Source organism: Anomaloglossus baeobatrachus, chromosome 7 (assembly GCF_048569485.1).
Source record: "Anomaloglossus baeobatrachus isolate aAnoBae1 chromosome 7, aAnoBae1.hap1, whole genome shotgun sequence".
Lineage (NCBI taxonomy): Eukaryota > Metazoa > Chordata > Amphibia > Anura > Aromobatidae > Anomaloglossus > Anomaloglossus baeobatrachus.
The window spans coordinates 191,334,715-191,355,995 of NC_134359.1; positions in this window are offsets into that span (position 1 = coordinate 191,334,715).

The window sequence follows — 21,281 nt, forward strand, 5'->3', positions numbered from 1 at the left end:
GTGCTGCAAATATCTTTGCACTACTGGGACGATACAGAAGTCCAATAGCCACGTTTAGGATGCCACTAGGTTCACTCAGTGTTTGCTAGTATAATGGCTCAGTTATAATGAGTTTGAGTGTGCAATGCAGGCAGACGTGCTGCAAATATCTTTGCACTCCTGGGACTATACAGAAGTCCAATAGCCACTTTTAGGATGCCACTAAGTTCACTCAGTGTTTGCTAGTATAATGGCTTAGTTATAATGAGTTTGAGTGTGCAATGCAGGCAGACGTGCTGCAAATATCTGTGCACTACTGGGACTATACAGAAGTCCAATAGCCACGTTTAGGATGCCACTAAGTTCACTCAGTGTTTGCTAGTATAATGGCTTAGTTATAATGAGTTTGAGTGTCCAATGCAGGCAGACGTGCTGCAAATATCTTTGCACTACTGGGACTATACAGAAGTCCAATAGCCACGTTTAAGATGCCACTAAGTTCACTCAGTGTTTGCTAGTATAATGGCTTAGTTATAATGAGTTTGAGTGTGCAATGCAGGCAGACGTGCTGCAAATATCTTTGCACTACTGGGACTATACAGAAGTCCAATAGCCACGTTTAGGATGCCACTAAGTTCACTCAGTGTTTGCTAGTATAATGGCTTAGTTATAATGAGTTTGAGTGTGCAATGCAGGCAGACGTGCTGCAAATATCTTTGCACTACTGGGACTATACAGAAGTCCAATAGCCATGTTTAGGATGCCACTAAGTTCACTCAGTGTTTGCTAGTATAATGGCTTAGTTATAATGAGTTTGAGTGTGCAATGCAGCCAGACGTGCTGCAAATATCTGTGCACTAGTGGGACTATACAGAAGTCCAATAGCCACGTTTAGGATGCCACTAAGTTCACTCAGTGTTTGCCAGTATAATGGCTTAGTAACAATGAGTTGGAGTGTGCAAAGGGCAGGAGGGTACAGTGGCAGGATTGTGGGTCTCTGGGTAGAGGAAAGGAAGCCTCACTTTATATCCCTCCTAATGGGGAAATGCAGCGAGGAAATCCCTGACCTTAGCTACACAGACGTTGTCATCTTGTGTAGCTGTTAAACTCTGTTTTCAGGACCTGTCACCTATTGCTCTGACCCTGCCGGTACGAGCCCTTAAAAGGACTGATAGAAAGTGCTATCCCTAAGCTGTCCAGCGCTGTGTATGGAGCGTAATACAGCTGTATCGGCGATAGGAGCTGCGCCAGTGATGTCTGACACCAAGGACGCAGAAGAGATAATGGCGTCCGGACGGGCAGATACTCGTTTTTATAATGCAGGGACATGTGACATGGACATCCTATCTCACATGCCGTTGCTTCTCTGGCTAAAAGTCCACTTAGCTGTGTGGGTGTCTGGGATTGGCTGACATGCTGGCCCTCCCCACTACACGCGCACGCTTAGGGAAGGAAGACAAGAAAAAAAAAAATGGCCATTATACATACAGCAGTGATCTGAATGCGCTGTTCCCGCACACTATACACTGAAATGTCATAATAGTGTGAGTCACAGAGTGACTTACACTATTACAGCGGAAAGCCAGCTAGGAATTAGCTGTTTTTTTTGCTGCTAGAACCGTTCTCGAACGTATCTAGAACTATCGAGCTTTTGCAAAAAAGCACGAGTTCTAGTTCGATCTAGAACAGCCCCCAAAATCACTCGAGCCGCGAACTGGAGAACCACGAACCGCACTCAACTCACAGGACTTAATCAAAAAACAAGCAGAGGTGAAATGCAAATCGGCCAACGAAGTACCTAAACAGCAAGCAGGAAAAGTAGTCAGGTAACAAGCACACAAACTCATAAAACTAAACTGGGGGTAACAGTAACCAGAGGTTCATAGCTATGTCTGGCAGTGGTCTTCAGACAGGAGGTGCCTAAAAAAGGGTGTTGTGTCTTCCCATTGGTTGTAGCTGAATGATGGTACTTCATCTGTAAGATACCCACCACCTGCAATCAGCCATTTGTTCTGCATATGTCAAGGTAACGCATCCCAGTGGGTGTTCATAACCTGCGTCCATCTGCGCCGCTGGCGTCGACTCCTCTCCCATCATCAGCACTATGCACGAAAGGAACACAATGTCACCTTGCGACAGGAGTAGAGTTGAGCGCGGTTCGCGGTTCGAGGTTCTCCAGTTCGCAGCTCGAGTCATTTTGGGGGCTGTTCTAGATAGAACTAGAACTCGAGCTTTTTGCTAAAGCTCGATAGTTCTAGATACGTTCGAGAACGGTTCTAGCAGCAAAAAGACCAGCTAAATACTAGCTGGCTTTCCGCTGTAATAGTGTAAGTCACTCTGTGACACACACTGTTATGAAATTTCAGTGTATAGTGTGCGGGAACAGCGCATTCAGTTCACTGCTGTATGGATAAGGGCGATCGCCATTTTTTTTTTTTTTTTCCTTGTCTCCCTTCCCTAAGCGCGCGCGTGTAGTGGGGAGGGCCAGCATGTCAGCCAATCCCAGACACACACACAGCTAAGTGTACTTTTAGCCAGAGAAGCAACGGCATGTGTGATAGGATGTTCATGTCACATGTCCCTGCATTTTAAAAACGAGTATCTGCCCGTCCGGACGCCATTATCTCTTCTGCGTCCTTGAAGTCAGTCACCGCTGGCGTAGCGCCTATCTCCGATACTGCTGTGTACGCTCTATACAAAGCGCTGTACAAAATAGGGATAGCACTTTCTATCAGTCCTTTTAAGGGCTAATACCGGCAGGGTCAGAGCCATAGGTGACAGGTCCGTGAAAACAGAGTTTAACAGCTACAAAAGATGACAGCGTCTGTGTAGCTAAGGTCAGGGATTTCCTCGCTGCATTTCACCATTAGGAGGGATAGAAAGGCAGGCTTCCTTTCCTCTACCCAGAGACCCACAACCCTGCCACTGTACCCTCCTGCCCTTTGCACACTCAAACTCATTGTTACTAAGCCATTATACTAGCAAACACTGAGTGAACTTAGTGGCATCCTAAACGTGGCTGTTGGACTTCTGTATTGTCCCACTAGTGCAAAGATATTTGCAGCATGTCTGCCTGCATTGCACACTCAAATTCATTGTTACTAAGCCATTATACTAGCAAACACTTAGTGAACTTAGTGGCATCCTAAACGTGGCTGTTGGACTTCTGTATTGTCCCACTAGTGCAAAGATATTTGCAACACGTCTGCCTGCATTGCACACTCAAACTCATTGTTACTAAGCCATTATACTAGCAAACACTGAGTGAACTTAGTGGCATCCTAAACGTGGCTGTTGGACTTCTGTATTGTCCCACTAGTGCAAAGATATTTGCAGCACGTCTGCCTGCATTGCACACTCAAACTCATTGTTACTAAGCCATTATACTAGCAAACACTGAGTGAACTTAGTGGCATCCTAAACGTGGCTGTTGGACTTCTGTATAGTCCCACTAGTGCAAAGATATTTGCAGCACGTCTACCTGCATTGCACACTCAAACTCATTGTTACTAAGCCATTATACTAGCAAACACTGAGTGAACTTAGTGGCATCCTAAACGTGGCTGTTGGACTTCTGTATTGTCCCACTAGTGCAAAGATATTTGCAGCACGTCTACCTGCATTGCACACTCAAACTCAATGTTACTAAGCCATTATACTAGCAAACACTGAGTGAACGTAGTGGCATCATAAAAGTGGATGTTGGATTTCTGTATTGTCCCACTAGTGCAAAGATATTTGCAGCACGTCTGCCTGCATTGCACACTCAAACTCATTGTTACTAAGCCATTATACTAGCAAACACTGAGTGAACTTAGTGGAATCCTAAACGTGTGCTGTTGGACTTCTGTATTGTCCCACTAGTGCAAAGATATTTGCAGCACGTCTGCCTGCATTGCACACTCAAACTCATTGTTACTAAGCCATTATACTAGCAAACACTGAGTGAACTTAGTGGCATCCTAAACGTGGCTGTTGGACTTCTGTATTGTCCCACTAGTGCAAGGATATTTGCAGCACGTCTGCCTGCATTGCACACTCAAACTCATTGTTACTAAGGCATTATTCTAGCAAACACTGAGTGAACTTAGTGGCATTCTAAACGTGGCTGTTGGACTTCTGTATTGTCCCACTAGTGCAAAGATATTTGCAGCACGTCTACCTGCATTGCACACTCAAACTCATTGTTACTAAGCCATTATACTAGCAAACACTGAGTAAAGTTAGTGGCATCCTAAACGTGGCTGTTGGACTTCTGTATTGTCCCACTAGTGCAAAGATATTTGCAGCACGTCTGCCTGCATTGCACACTCAAACTCATTGTTACTAAGCCATTATACTAGCAAACACTGCTGCCAGTTTAAGGGCCGTAGTTGCATTGTCAGGGATAATTATTGTTGTTTATTCTGCTGTTAATAAAAATAGACCACCGCTGAAATCTACACCACCTCTCAATTTTTACTACCACATTTTAAGTGCACAATCTTGTCACAATCAAAATCAGTGGCAAAATGACAGATGCTGGTGGAAAGGGGAAGAGGCGTGTTGGAAAAGGAAAAAAAGGGTTTGTCCGTGGGGAAGGTGGCAAAGCTCCATTAACATCTGCTGAAGATAGACCATCTTCCAGCAAAAGTAAGATGTCTACTACTTACCGTGGACAATCCGATGTGCTCCCTTTTTTACGGACACGAACAACTGGAACAAAGGTAGATGATGGCCGAAAAAGGAAAATGCTTGAATGGATCTCAAGTGGTCCAACAAGTGCCCTCTCCGCCACCTCAACTACCGCATCCAAAAAACACCAGTCCTCTGAGTTGTCATCCCAATCAAACTTGCTTTCTCCCAGCTCTGAAGTCTCCATCCGCCCTGCACAGTATGGTGGAACTGAGATGGCTGAGTCTGCAGCGCTGTTCAGTCACACTATAGCCTGGAAATCAGAGGTCTGCTCCCAAGCTACAGTGAGTACAGACCAGGAAATGGTCTGCAGTGATGCCCAGAACCTTTGTGACTCTGATTCAGGCAGTGAGGACCAAGTTTCTGAGCATAATGTTGACCCTTTTTCACAAACTGTAACACCTGTTGTTATAGACAATGAGGAACATACTGATGACGATGAGACGCAGATACCAGATTGAGATGACAACTTAAATATTCGGTCAGGGCAAGAAGAGGCTCGGTCTGAGGGTGAGGGGAGTGCAAACACAACAATTCATGAGGAAGTTCTAGATCCCACCTACTGTCAACCCCCAGTCAGGCCCTCAAGGAGGTCAACAGAGGCGGTAGAGGAGGATGCAACTGACGACGAAGTTACCTTGCACCTTCCTGGACAGATTAGGAGTACTGGTAGCACGTCTACAACTGCATCCTCAGCCAGCACTGTGCCTCTGAGCCCTAGTCGGTGTGGATCAGCAGGTCGCATGCCCTCTAAGCCTTGCCTAGCCTGGTCCTTTTTTGACATAGCAAAAGATCGCCCAAATTATGTGATGTGTAAAATTTGTCATGATTCTGTTAGTAGAGGGCAAAATCTCAGCAGTTTGACAACTTCTTCCATGTATCGTCACATGAATAAATATCATATGTCCCGGTGGGAAGCTCACCGTGCTGCAATGCGGCCTAGCGGAGCGAACCATCCACCGCCTGCCCCTTCCAGTGCATCCGCGCACTCTTCATCTTCTAGGACTGTGGGGACAGCTGTCACACCTGGTTTTCCACGCACAACTTCCACCACTGTAACCGCAACAGGCAGTTTGCTTGGTAGGTCGTCAGTTGGTTTGGAAGGGGAAACAAGTACGTGTGTACAGCTCTCTCAGACATCGATAGCACCAACGTTGGATGAAGGCGACATCATGTCTACGCTTGCACTTTCCTCACAAAGCTGCATTTTTCCAGGGACACCCTACTCAACACCGTCTACACACAGCAGCCAGATCTCTGTCCCTCAGATGTGGACAAATAAAAGGCCATTTCCGGCGACCTATGACAAAGCTAAGAGGTTGACTTTATCCCTCTGTAAGCTCTTGGCTACCGAAATGCTGCCTTTCCGCCTGGTGGACACACAGGATTTTAGAGACCTTATGTCTGTCGCTGTGCCCCAATACCAGATGCCCAGTCGCCACAATTTCTCTAAGAAAGGTGTGCCCGCGCTACACCAGCATGTCGCACACAACATCACCACTTCCTTGAGAAACTCTGTGTGTGAACGGGTGCATTTCACCACCGATACTTGGACCAGTAAGCATGGGCAGGGACGTTACATGTCGCTGACTGGGCACTGGGTAACTATGGTGATAGATGGTGAAGGGTCTGCTGCACAAGTCTTGCCATCCCCACGACTTGTGTGTCAATCCTCTGTCTGTCCAAGTTCCGCCACTGCTTCTGCCTCCTCAACCTCATATGGGTCCTCCACCTCCGCCCCAACCCTGCCTGTTCAGGCGACCAGCGTTCGCACTGCACAGAAGGAATCACGCACCCCTCATTACTATGCTGGCAGCAGAGCGCAACGGCATCAGGCGGTCTTTAGCTTGACATGTCTTGGAAATAGGAGTCACACAGCGGCTGAGTTGTGGGCAGCTCTGCAGACTGAGTTTAATAAATGGTTGTCTCCACTCAACCTGCAGCCTGGTAAGGCCGTGTGCAACAATGCTGCAAACCTGGGTGCGGCCCTTCGCCTGGGCAAGGTGACACACGTGCCTTGTATGGCTCACGTGCTGAACCTTGTTGTCCAGCAATTTTTAACACACTATCCCGGCCTAGATGGCCTTCTGACCAGGGCACGAAAACTGTCTGCTCACTTCCGCCGTTCAACCGCCGCAGCTGAGCGACTTGCATCGCTCCAGAAGTCTTTCGGCCTGCGGGTTCATCGCCTGAAATGCGATGTGGTGACACGCTGGAATTCGACTCTCTACATCTTACAGCGACTGTGGCAGCACCGCCGAGCCCTGGTGCAATACGTCATGACGTATAGCTTAGGCCAACGAGATGCAGAGGTGGGGAAGATCACCCTGATGGAGTGGTCTCAGATCAAGGACCTATGCACCCTTCTGCACAGTTTCGACATGGCGTCGAATATGTTTAGCGCTGACAATGCCATTATCAGCATGACAATTCCAGTCATTTACATGCTGGAGCACACGCTAAACACTATTCGGAGTCAGGGGGTGAGACAACAGGAAGGGGAGGAACTAAAGGAGGATTCATATGCGCAAGACACAACATCACCAAGGTCCAGCCGTTCATCATCACCAACGCGGCAGGCATAGGACCATGGGGGACAGGGATCAACAAGGGCGCATGGTAGCAGGCGAAATGTTGAGGAAGGTGCAAGAGAACATGAAGAAATGGAGGACGAACTGTCCATGGACATGGAAGACTCAGCGGATGAGGGAGACCTTGGTCAAATTTCTGTTGAAAGAGGTTGGGGGGAGATGTCAGAGGAAGAAAGAATGGTTAGCACCTCTATGCCACAAACACAGCATAGATTTGGTCCATATGGCTGCGCAAGACCCATGAGCGCCTTCTTGCTGCACTACCTCCAACATGACCCTCGTATTGTCAAAATTAGAAGTGATGATGACTACTGGCTTGCCACACTATTAGATCCCCGGTACAAGTCCAAATTTTGTGACATAATTCCAGCCATAAAAAGGGACGCACGTATGCAGGAGTATCAGCAGAAGCTGTTACTCGATCTTAGCTCGGCTTTTCCACCAAACAACCGTGCAGGTGCAGGGAGTGAATATCCCAGTTGTAACTTGACAAACATGGGACGGTCTCGTCATCTTGAACAGTCTACCCGTACCAGTAGCACCGTATCTGGTGCTGGTAACAGCAATTTTATGGAATCTTTTCATAATTTTTTTAGACCCTGATTTCCAAGGCCACCAGAGACAACAAGTCTGACACATAGTCAATGGCTGGAGAGGATGATACAAGAGTATCTCCAAATGAACATTGATGCCATGACTTTGCAAATGGAGCCTTGCTCATTTTGGGCTTCAAATCTTGAAAAATGGCCAGAGCTCTCCACTTACGCCTTGGAGATTTTGTCGTGTCCAGCTGCCAGCGTTGTCTCTGAACGTGTCTTCAGTGCTGCTTTGTGTGTGCTGACAAATAAGCGCACGTGTCTGTCCAGTGACAATGTGGACAGACTAACGTTCATCAAAATGAACAAGTCATGGATCCACAAGGAATTTACTACCCTGTGTCATCCTGGGGAGAGTAAATGCTTGTGGATTTGGAATGTGCTTGATGCAATTCAAAACATCCTGTTTGCAACTAGGGCACAAGTGCTGCCACTGATGGGGTGTCTGTGTGGCCCAATTTTTGGAAAAAAGGGAGACTCCGCTTGGAGTAACCCTTGCTTGCTGTGTTTTTTAAAAGGAGCCAAGATGAACAAGTCATGGTTCAGTTCAACAAAGACTTTGCTACCTACCCCGGTGTCATCCTGGGGACTGTTAAGAATGGCGTATTTTTGAATGTGCTTGATGCAAATCTAGCTGTGAAGTGTACAACTGGGGCACAACTGCTGCCACTGAAGGGGTGGGTGTGTGTGGGGCCCAATTTTTGGAAAAAAGGGAGACTCCGCTTGGAGTAACCCTTGCTTACAGTGTTTTTAAAAAGGAGCCAAGATGAACAGAGCTGGGATCAGGAAAGACTTAGCTATCTACCCCGGTGTCATCCTGGGGACGGTTAAGGATGGCGTATTTTTGAATGTGCTTGATGCAAAACAAAACATCCTGTTTGCAACTAGGGCACAAGTGCTGCCACTGATGGGGTGTCTGTGGGGCCCAATTTTTGGAAAAAAGGGAGACTCCGCTTGGAGTAACCCTTGCTTACAGTGTTTTTAAAAAGGAGCCAAGATGAACAGAGCTGGGATCAGGAAAGACTTGCTACCTACACCGGTGTCATCCTGGGGACGGTTAAGAATGGCCTATTTTTTAATGTGCTTGATGCAAATCTAGCTGTGAAGTGTACAACTGGGGCACAACTGCTGCCACTGAAGGGGTGGGTGTGTGTGTGGGGCACAATTTTTGGAAAAAAGGGAGACTCCGCTTGGAGTAACCCTTGCTTGCTGTGTTTTTTAAAAGGAGCCAAGATGAACAAGTCATGGTTCAGCAAAGACTTTGCTACCTACCCCGGGGTCATCCTGGGAACGGTTAAGTATGGCGTATTTTTGAATGTGCTTGATGCAAATCTAGCTGTGAATTGTACAACTGGGGCACAAGTGCTGCCACTGAAGGGGTGGGTGTGTGTGTGGCCCAATTTATGAAAAAAAGGGAGACTCCGCTTGGAGTCACCTTGCGGTGTTTTACATGATTTTAGAAGGGCGTGCCATGCCTATATCTCTGTCTCTAGCTCTTTTTTCTTGTCCAGCTCTTTTGTTTTTGCATGAGTATATGTCCTTGTCACTTTCCCATGTGTTTGTGTTGTGTTGTGAGTTGTTTGTCACCTTTTGGACACCTTTGAGGGTGTTTTCTAGGTGTTTTTATGTGTTTGTGATTGCCTGCCATTATTTCCTATGCGGTTCGAGTGGTTCGTCGAACGTTCGACGAAGTGAACTCGAACGAGACCTCCGTTCGACGAACCGAACTCGAGCCGAACCACGACCGGTTCGCTCATCTCTAGACAGGAGTACAAATTGAAGTAGGGGACTACGGTGGTGACTTAACAACCGTGTGCGGCAATGATGCAAACATGGCAGCGTGCCTTCGTCAGGCCAATGTGACACACGTGACTTGTATGGCTCACGTGTTTAATCTGGATCTCCAGCAATTTTTAAAACAACATCCCGGCCTACATGGCCTTGTACAGCGGGCATGCTCACTATGTGCTCACTTCCATCATTCGCACTCAGCAGCTCAACAACTTTCAACGCTCCTGAAGTCTTAGGGTCTGGCGGTTAAACGTCAGAAATGCGATGTTCCGATACGCAGGAATTTTAATCTGCACATGTGGCAGCGTCTGTGGCAGCACCGCAGAGCCCAGCTGAAATTTGTTATGACGTATACCCTGGGCTAACTTTATCTAGAGGTGGTGCAGATCACGCTGCTGGAGTGGTGTCAGATCAAGGACATATGCACCATTCTACACAGTTTACAAATGTTGACGCAGATGTTTAACACTGGCGATGACATTCTCAACATAACAATTTTGGTCATCTACATGTTGGAGCACACTGTAATTATTATTCGGAGTCAGGTGTTGGTCCAAGAGGAAGGGAGGAAGTACTGGAGGAGTCATATGCGGAATCGATAACAAGATCTACAAGGTCCAGACGGTCAGCGGCACCTTGGCGGCTGTCAAGGTACGGTGGGGGAGAGGGATTATCAAGGGAGCATAGTATCAGCAAAACAGTTGAGGAAGGTGCAGGAGCCCAGGAAGAAATGGAGGACGAACTGGCAATGGGCATAGAAGACTCTCTTAGATCCCAGGTACAACACAAAATTTTGCGAAATAACTCCTGCCATAGAAAGGGACGCACATATGCAGGAGTATCAGCAGAAGGTGGTACGCAATCTTACATCTGCTTTTCCACTATACACCAGTGGTGCACAGAGTGAATCTCAATGCTTTTTCATCGATAGGAGGAAATGGTCTTACTTGTCCACATCTGAGGGACTGAGGGCTGGCTGCTGTGCTGAGGCGGCATTGAGTACGGTGTCTCTGCAAAGTTGCATTTTTGGTCATATACAAACTGAGTTGAAAAAGGACAGATGCTGATGGAAAAGGGAACAGGTGTGTTGGAAAGGGTAAAAAAGTTTGTGTCCGTGGGTTTGGTGGTTAAGCAACATTAACATTTGCTGAAGAAACAACATCTGGTATCGTGGAACTGGCAGATTTGGATAAGGTGGTATATACTATGTTACTGCTATATCAAAAATATTAAGAAGAAAAGAAAGAGAAAGGTAGCTATCCCAATCACCATTCGGTGTCCACCGTGCTCACAGATGGAAAAGGAGAGGTTGGCAACTGGAAGGTTAGGTGGAGGATACAGAGCAGGTTGACTCTCAAAGAAATAGTAGCCTGAACCGAGTTAGACGCCACTCGGATCTGGAGACTGGGAGCCCTGTTAGCATGACATGACAGGGTCCACACGACCACCCAGCCCCGGAACTCCATGTTAGCAACACAGGGGCCATTGCTTACGCTGTCCGTGTGCGTAGGGGACACACCTGTGGACAGCAGGCACATCAGCAGCAGCAGGCCTGTTTATGCCACTGGGCTGTACTAGCAGGACTGGTAGGACAGGAGCTGTTCTTAAACGTTCTGCATTACCAACTGTGGTGGCGGCCTGCATCCATGACCTATCCCTGCCTACCTCTGGACTAAAACTGCAATGGGTTCAACACATGGAGGTGTGCTCTTTTGGAGCATAATAGCAGACTGGGCACATTCTTCTTGGCTCCAGCCCCTTTTATAACCTGGGTCCGCCCGAAACCAGGGTGGACCACAATGCACCTCCTGGAGACAAAAGCAGAGTGACACGTCATGAGTGGCATAACTAGCGTCCTATTTTGAACCGCCACTTGAATGATGACCTCATGGCTGCCACAACCAAAACACCTCAACAGTCATCGTCTGACCAACAACAATGAGGTGACAAGTCATAGGGGCGGCCCTCTGCAAGCCTGTTGGGAGTGGCCTGGCCAAATTGTCAGGACACTTGATGCCCTGTGGTCTATATGGGCCCCCCACATCAGGGGCAGGGCCAAAGAGTTCATTACCCAACCTAGCCTCTGATTCAGTAAGTGCCTGAGCATGCTCAGTAGCATGAAATACAGTTTCTGAAAAAAAGACTATCCGCTTCAGCATGCTGTCTAGGCACAACACAGGACTTAGACCCGGCACGGAGTGCAAGTACCTGTGCAAAGAGGCTTTTCTCAGTCAGTGTGAAGCCCCACAGGTGTTGTGTTGGTGCATTACCTTCAGGGACTCCACGTGGAGGAAGAGTCTGGTCACACTTAGGTTGCTTCTTTATATGTATTTTCGTGACGCCACTCTCGGTATTGTGGTCAGTGGGGACCGCCACTGCAGTGTAAGGGGACTTCTGGGGCTGATGTTGGCTGCAATTAGTTTTAGTGGCCTCCCGAGAGTGAGTCAAGCCCCAGGGCCCTGTGTAAGTGTGTTGAGCCGCAGGTCGCAGAATGACTCAGGCACAGTCCAAACGAGCATGTGCTGTAGCCCAAAATGTAGACTTTGCCTCAGGAATGACACAGTCAGGCAGAGCATACTCAGTTGGCGAAACACTGGAGTTAGGCTGCGGCTGGGGTAAATCGGCACACAGGAAGGAGCAACCGCAGAAACACTTCGTTCAATTGTGAGGGGAGTCATTTTGGAGTTTGGTGAGGAGTACCGTAACGCCAGTGAGCAGCATCCTGTGCCACAGACCAACATTCTTCCGGTGCTGTCTATACTGTTAACCATGATAGGAGCGTAAAATCTGTATTTATGGCAACTGGACATCACACTACCCGGGTACGGTAGGCTGTGCTCAGACAGTAATGCGTGCACACAACACTTTGTTTTATTATGAAAACACATATCTGTTCTGGGTAGGACGACTATATAGACAATCACACTTGCTGCCTCTGCACTATCAAATTGTCACGTACAGTTTAAATCATAGAGGGACAGCGACACATGTTTGCATTGAATGTTGCTTTTCAAGATTTACATGACTGTGTTGCAGAGCTGTGTGGTTTGCATTCACACTGTAATCATCTGCCTTATCTGTGAGGCTTCAGCTAACAAGGGTATTCAGAGTGGGTGATGTGTTTTGTCTATGTTTAGGTAGATAACTGGGAAGCTCTTGTGATGCGCCACTAGTAAGTTGTCTTCGCACACACACACAAACACACACAAACACACAATTACTGCTGCTACGCAGAGGGCTTAACAAGCAGTAGGCAACTGAATAGATTGTTCTATTATTTCAATTTAATGCATGGTTCTTATTGTTTGTTTTGGGAAAGTGAAAGAATCATTTATGAACCCAACTGCAAACACTGCTTTTCATGTTGCGTTGTTTTGCTGCATACTGTGGATCCCACGAAATACAAGACTTAAAATGAAGCATAAGTCGCAAAGGGAATTTCACTGTGTTACAATGCGGGCTATCGGGGCTGTGCAACCACCGCCTGCCCCATCAAGTGCATCTGCGTGCTCTTCATCTTCTGTGACTGTGGGGACAGCAGACACACATGCTTTTTCATGATGAACTTCCACCCCTTTACCCGTAAGCGGGAGTGTGATTGGCCGGTCATCACTTGTTTTGGAAGTGGAAACAGATGGTATTGTTGAGCTGTCAGACATCGAGAGAACCACCATTGGATGAAGGAAACATTATATCCACGCCTGCACCTTCGTAAAAGATTGGCTGGACTACCTGCAGTTAACAATTGCGTTCCAGAAATGGAAAGGACTGTAGAATGCACATATGTTGTACCTTGCTTGGCAGCAAAGGAACACTAAAGGGGGCTTTACATGCTACGACATCGCTAATGTGAACTCGTTGGGGTCACGGAATTGGTGACGCACATCCGGCCGCATTAGCGATGCCGTGGCGTGTGACACCGATGAGCGATTTTGCATCGTTGCAAAAACGTTCAAAATAGCTCATCGGTGACATGGGGGTCCATTCTCAAAAATCGTTACTGCAGCAGTAACGAGGTTGTTGCTTGTTCCTGCGGCAGCACACATCGCTCCGTGTGACATCGCAGGAACGAGGAAGCTCTCCTTACCTGCCTCTCTTCTGCTATGCGGAAGGAAAGAGGTGGGCGGGATGTTATGTCCCGCTTAGCTCCGCTGCTATTGGGCAGCTGCTCAGTGACGTCGCTGTGACGCCGCACGGACCGCCCCCTTAGAAAGGAGGCGGTTCGCCGGTCACAGTGACGTCGCCGGGCAGGTAAGTATGTGTGACGGGTCTGGGTGATGTTGTGCGGCACGGGCAGCGATTTGCCCGTGTCCCGCAACAGATGGGGGCGGGTACCCACACTAGCGATATCGGGACCGATATCGCAGTGTGTAAAGCCCGCTTAACTTAGTATTCCAGACAATTTTAGGATAGCAGAAAAAGTGTCAGCTCTTTGGACAAATTAAATAGCGTGGCAAAAGTGGGCAGCTGGGTACAGTGGCCGTGTTCTGTGGGTACCAGGACAGTAAAGGAAGCCTCACTTTCTATCCCTCCTAATGATGAAATGCAGCAAGGAATTCCCTGAGTGTGCTATAAAAAATTTCGTTGCAAAATGTGCAGGAGGGTGTAATGCAGAGGTGCTACAACAGCCACTGTTTTATGCCACTAAATGGCAGCATTTTTTGCTATTATTATAGCTTATTAAAAACAGAGCAGGAGGGTGTCATGCAGAGGTGCTGGAAATAGCTTGGCACCATTGGGGCAGAAATGCATGACAACAGCCACTTTTTTATGCCACTAAGTTGCAGCATTTTTTGCTATTATTATAGCTTATTAAAAACAGAGCAGGAGGGTGTAATGCAGAGGTGCTAGAAATAGCTTGGCACCATTGGGGCACAAATCGAGTACAACAGCCACTGTTTTATGCCACTAAATGGCAGCATTTTTTGCTATTATTATAGTTTATTAAAAACAGAGCAGGAGGGTGTCATGCAGAGGTGCTAGAAATAGCTTGGCACCATTAGGGCACAAATGGAGTACAACAGCCACTGTTTTATGCCACTAACTTGCAGCATTTTTTGCTATTATTATAGCTTATTAAAAACAGAGCAGGAGGGTGTAATGCAGAGGTGCTAGAAATAGCTTGGCACCATTGGGGCACAAATGGAGTACAACAGCCACTTTTGGTATGCCACTAACTTGCAGCATTTTTTGCTATTATTATAGCTTATTAAAAACAGAGCAGGAGGGTGTCATGCAGAGGTGCTAGAAATAGCTTGGCACCATTAGGGCACAAATGGAGTACAACAGCCACTGTTTTATGCCACTAACTTGCAGCATTTTTTGCTATTATTATAGCTTATTAAAAACAGAGCAGGAGGGTGTAATGCAGAGGTGCTAGAAATAGCTTGGCACCATTGGGGCACAAATGGAGAACAACAGCCACTTTTTTGGTATGCCACTAACTTGCAGCATTTTTTGCTATTATTATAGCTTATTAAAAACAGAGCAGGAGGGTGTAATGCAGAGGTGCTAGAAATAGCTTGGCACCATTGGGGCACAAATGGAGTACAACAGCCACTTTTTTTATGCCACTAACTTGCAGCATTTTTTGCTATTATTATAGCTTATTAAAAACAGAGCAGGAGGGTGTCATGCAGAGGTGCTGGAAATAGCTTGGCACCATTGGGGCAGAAATGCATGACAACAGCCACTTTTGGTATGCCACTAACTTGCAGCATTTTTTGCTATTATTATAGCTTATTAAAAACAGAGCAGGAGGGTGTAATGCAGAGGTGCTAGAAATTGCTTGGCACCATTGGGGCACAAATGGAGTACAACAGCCACTTTTGGTATGCCACTAACTTGCAGCATTTTTTGCTATTATTATAGCTTATTAAAAACAGAGCAGGAGGGTGTAATGCAGAGGTGCTAGAAATAGCTTGGCACCATTGGGGCACAAATGGAGAACAACAGCCACTTTTTTGGTATGCCACTAACTTGCAGCATTTTTTGCTATTATTATAGCTTATTAAAAACAGAGCAGGAGGGTGTAATGCAGAGGTGCTAGAAATAGCTTGGCACCATTGGGGCACAAATGGAGTACAACAGCCACTTTTTTTATGCCACTAACTTGCAGCATTTTTTGCTATTATTATAGCTTATTAAAAACAGAGCAGGAGGGTGTCATGCAGAGGTGCTGGAAATAGCTTGGCACCATTGGGGCAGAAATGCATGACAACAGCCACTTTTGGTATGCCACTAACTTGCAGCATTTTTTGCTATTATTATAGCTTATTAAAAACAGAGCAGGAGGGTGTAATGCAGAGGTGCTAGAAATTGCTTGGCACCATTGGGGCACAAATGGAGTACAACAGCCACTTTTTTATGCCATTAACTTGCAGCATTTTTTGTTTTTATTATAGCTTATTAAAAACAGAGCAGGAGGGTGTAATGCAGAGGTGCTAGAAATAGCTTGGCACCATTGGGGCACAAATGGAGTACAACAGCCACTTTTTTATGCCACTAACTTGCAGCATTTTTTGCTATTATTATAGCTTATTAAAAACAGAGCAGGAGGGTGTCATGCAGAGGTGCTGGAAATAGCTTGCCACCATTGGGACAGAAATGCATGACAACAGCCACTTTTGGTATGCCACTAACTTGCAGCATTTTTTGCTATTATTATAGCTTATTAAAAACAGAGCAGGAGGGTGTAATGCAGAGGTGCTAGAAATTGCTTGGCCCCATTGGGGCACAAATGGAGTACAACAGTCACTTTTTTATGCCATTAACTTGCAGCATTTTTTGTTATTATTATAGCTTATTAAAAACAGAGCAGGAGGGTGTAATGCAGAGGTGCTGGAAATAGCTTTGCACCATTGGGGCAGAAATGCATGACAACAGCCACTTTTTTATGCCACTAACTTGCAGCATTTTTTGCTATTATTATAGCTTATTAAAAACAGAGCAGCAAGGTGTAATGCAGAGGTGCTGGAAATAGCTTGGCACCATTGGGGCAGAAATGGAGTACAACAGCCACTTTTTGGATGCCACTAACTGGCAGCATTTTTTGCTATTATTATAGCTTATTAAAAACAGAGCAGGAGGGTGTCATGCCGAGGTGCTAGAAATAGCTTGGCACCAGTGGAGCACAAATGGAGTACAACAGCCACTTTTTGGATGCCATTAAGTTTACTCAGTGTATGCTAGTATAATGGCTTAGTAACAATGAGTTAGAGTGTGCAATGCAGAGGTGCTGCAAATAGATTTGCACTAGTGGGACACTAATGAAGTCCAACTGCCACTTTTAGGATGCCACTAAGTTTACTCAGTGTTTGATAGTATAATGGCTTAGTAACAATGAGCTTGAGTGTGCAAAGGGCAGGAGGGTACAGTGGCAGGGTTGTGGGTCCGCGTAGAGGAAAGTAAGCCTGACTTTATATCCTTCCTAATGGGGAAATGCATGGGGAGCTGAAAGAAACTGCTATCCCTATTCTGTATAGTGCTGTGTATAGAGCGTACACAGCAGTATCGGAGACAGGGGCTACGCCAGCGGTGACTTACACCCAGACGCAGAAGGCAGATAATGGCACCCAGATGGGCAGATGCCCGTATTTATAACGCAGGGACATGTGACATAGACATCCTATCACACATGCCGTTGCTTCTCTGGCTAAAAGTCCACTTAGCTGTGTGTGTGTCTGGGATTGGCTGACATGCTGGCCCGCCCCACTACACGCGCGCGCTTAGGGAAGGAAGACAAGGAAAAAAAAAATGGCGATCACCATTATCCCAGCAGCAGTGATCTGAATGCGCTGTTCCCGCACACTATACGCTGAAATTTCATAATAGTGTGAGTCACAGAGTGACTTACACTATTACAGCGGAAAGCCAGCTAGTAATTAGCTTGCCTTTTTGCTGCTAGAACCGTTCTCGAACGTAACTAGAACTATCGAGCTTTAGCAAAAAGCTCGAGTTCTAGTTCGATCTAGAACAGCCCCCAAAATCACTCAAACCGTGAACTGGAGAACCACGAACCGCGAACCGCGCTCAACTCTAGTCGACACTATTCCTTGGGACTACCAGAAGAGATTTGACCTCTCCTTTAACCCCTTAAGGACGAAGCCAGGTTTGTACTTAATGCCCAGGCCATTTTTTGCTATTCTGACCAGTGTCCCTTTATGAGGTTATAACTCTGGAATGCTTCAACGGATCCCGGTGATTCTGACATTGTTTTTTCATGACATATTGTACTTCATGATAATTATAAATTTAGAAGCATATTTTTGCCTTTATTTGTGAAAAAATCGGAGATTAGATGAAAATTTTGAAATTTTCAAACTTTTAATTTTTATGATTGTCAGCCGAGGTACAAGAAATAAAACTTAACTTTTAATATATTCCTTAAAAGAAGCCGGAGATCCCAACCTCAAATAAAATGTTATCTTAAAATGGCCAAAACAACACACAAATCCCCTCAGCGTGAAGGGGAGAGGGGGTTTCAACGGCCAGAAGGTCACTTCAATAACAATCTGGTAAGCTGACCACTGCAGTTCTGTAAAAACAGGGCCGCTACCAACAGGATATGGACCACCTCAGTACCACTGGGTCACAAAAATCACTGCTTCAAAATATGGAGAAAGTGGAATGGTCTCACCCAGAAACGATTCATCCACCCTTTCTCTAGAGGATCCTCATAGCATTCAGGGCGTCCCAATGGTCCTTGCATGGACTGAGCATATGGTCCCCTTATTAGAAAATGAGGTCTTTTGCACAGCATTGTGAAAGGCCCACTGCTACCGCCTGCATGTCCCACCCAGTCCATGTGATTGTAGGACTGGTGTGTGTTGTTTTACTCCCATGACGAATACTAAGTGTAGGAAACGCGTCGGGGGAACAGGGACACCAGGACCTCATTTTCTAATAAGGGGACCATATGCTCAGTCCATGCAAGGACCATTGGGATGCCCTGAATGCTATGAGGATCCTCTAGAGAAAAGGTGGATGAATCGTTTCTGGGTGAGACCATTCCACTTTCTCCATATTTTGAAGCAGTGATTTTTGTGACCCAGTGGTATTGAGGTGGTCCATATCCTGTTGGTAGCGGCCCTGTTTTTACAGAATTGCAGTGGTCAGCTTACCAGATTGTTATTGAAGTGACCTTCTGGCCGTTGAAATCCCCTCTCCCCTTCATGCTGAGGGGATTTGTGTGTTGTTTTGGCCATTTTAAGATAACATTTTATTTGAGGTTGGGATCTCCGGCTTCTTTTAAGGAATATATTAAAAGTTAAGTTTCATTTCTTGTACCCCGGCTGACAATCTTACTTTTTGATGTGGTACTGTACCAGTATAAAAATATATTTTAATTTGTATGCCCTTAATTCAGAGAGTTATGTCACACAAAATAATTAATAAACATTTCCCACTTGTCTACTTTACATTAGCGCAATTTCTGAAGTAAATTTTTTTGGGGTTAGGAAGTTAGAAGGGTTCAAAGTTCATCAGCAATTTCTCATTTTTTCAACAAAATTCACAAAACCATTTTTTTAGGGATCACATCACATTTGAAGGAAGTGACATTGAGAAGCCAAAGTGATAGAAAATACCCAAACATGACACCATTCTAAAAACTGCATCCCTCAAGGTACTCAAAACCACATCCAAGAAGTTTATTTACCCTTCATTTGCCTCACCAGAACAAAAGCAATGTGGAATAAAAAAAATATAAATATATATTACCTAAAAATGTTGCTCTTGCGCCAATTTATACACTTTTTGAAGAAGTAACACAACAAAATGGAACTCAAAATTTGTTACCCAATTTCTTGTGAGCGCGCTGATACCCCACATGTGGTCAGAAACCTCTGTTTGGATAAATGGGAGGGTTCAGAACAGAAGGAGCAATATTTGAATTTTGGAAAGCAAATTTGGCTTAAAAAGATTGCGGGCACCATGTTGAATTTGTAGGGCCCCTGAGGTGCCTATACAGCAAAAAAACCCCACAAGTGACTGCATTTTGGAAACTAGACCCCTCAAGGAATTTATCTAGATGTTTGGTGAGAACTTTGAACCCCCAGGGGTATTTTATAAGGTTGAACTGTGAAAATAAAAAAAATACATTTTTACCCCAAAATTGTTACTTGAACCAAGTAGCTTTTTTATTTTCACAAGGGTATCAGGAAAAAATGCAGCAAAAATGAATTGTGCAATTTCTCTTGAGTATGACAGTACCTCATATGTGCTGGAAATCAAATGTTGGGGTGCACGGCAGGGCTCAGATGGGAAGGAGTGCCATTAGACTGCAAAATTGGCTGGAATCATTAGTGGGCGCCATGTCGCGTTTGGAGAGCTCCTGAGATGCCTAAACAGTGGAGCTCCCCCACAAGTGACCCCATTCTGGTAGCTAGACCCCTCAAGGATTTTATCCAGTGATATAGTGAACATTTTAAACCCACAGGTACTTCACAGATTTTGATAACCTTAAGTCGTCATATCAAAAATTTTCATTTTGTTTCACAAAAATCTTGCTTTAGCATCAAATTTATCCCTTTTTCAAGAGGAAACACCAAAAAGTGGACCCCACAGTTTGTTATCCAATTTCTTATGAGTGCAGGGATACCCCACATGTGGACAAAAACCTCTGTTGGGACAAACAGGAAGGCTTGGAATGGATGGAGCACCATTTGAATTTTGGTAAAGCTGAAATAGATTGCGAGCACCATGTTGCATTTTCAGGGTCCCTAGGGTATCTATACAGCAGAAACCTTCCACAAATGACCCCAATTTGGAAACTAGACCCCTCAAGGGTTTTATTCAGGGGTATAGTGAGCATTTTGAACCCCCAGGGGCATCACAAAAATGATGCTCTAGCAGCAAATTTCTCACTTTTAGGCTATGTGCCCACGATCCGGCGACACTGAGTTTGTGGAAATGTGAGTGATGTCCACAGCCACGGTCCAGGTTTGGGCTGCTGTTGACTTTAGCTCTATTTTCTCTGGAGAGAACTCTCGTCTCCATAGCATAAATTGACATGTTGCAGCACCATATGTCAGTTTATGCTGTGGAGAAAATAAGCACCGTGAGCAGATTTCTAAAAATCCTCCCACTGCACTTGTACTGTACAACGCAGCGAAAACTCAGCGTCCAAAACTTTTGAAACCCTAATCGCGGGCATGCAGCCTAAAAAGCTAGGATGGATGGATGGACAGACAGATGTCAAACACATATATAATGTCCCACCCCCCTACATATTCTAAGCTGGCACCCTTTAGTGACTTTCATGTGTCACTAATGGGTGCCTAGACTTGTATTTAGCCGAAAAATAAATAATTAAATAAAAATTAAAAAAAAAAGGGTCAGCCCATTTTTGATAGCCAGCTCAGGTAAAGCAGACGGCTGCAGCCTGAAAACCACAGCTGGCAGCTTCATCTTGGTTGCTGATCCAATTTGGAGGGTCCCCAGGCTCTGTTTTATAATTATTTATGAATAAATAATAAAAAAAAAAAACATGGGGTCCCCCCAAATTGGATCACTAGCTAAGGTAAAGAGGACAGCTGTAGTCTGGTATTCTCAGGGTGAAAAGGTCCATAGTTATTGGCCCTTCCCAGCCTAAAAATAGCAGGCTGCAGCCACTCCAGAAGTTGCACATCCATTAGATGCGCCAATCCTG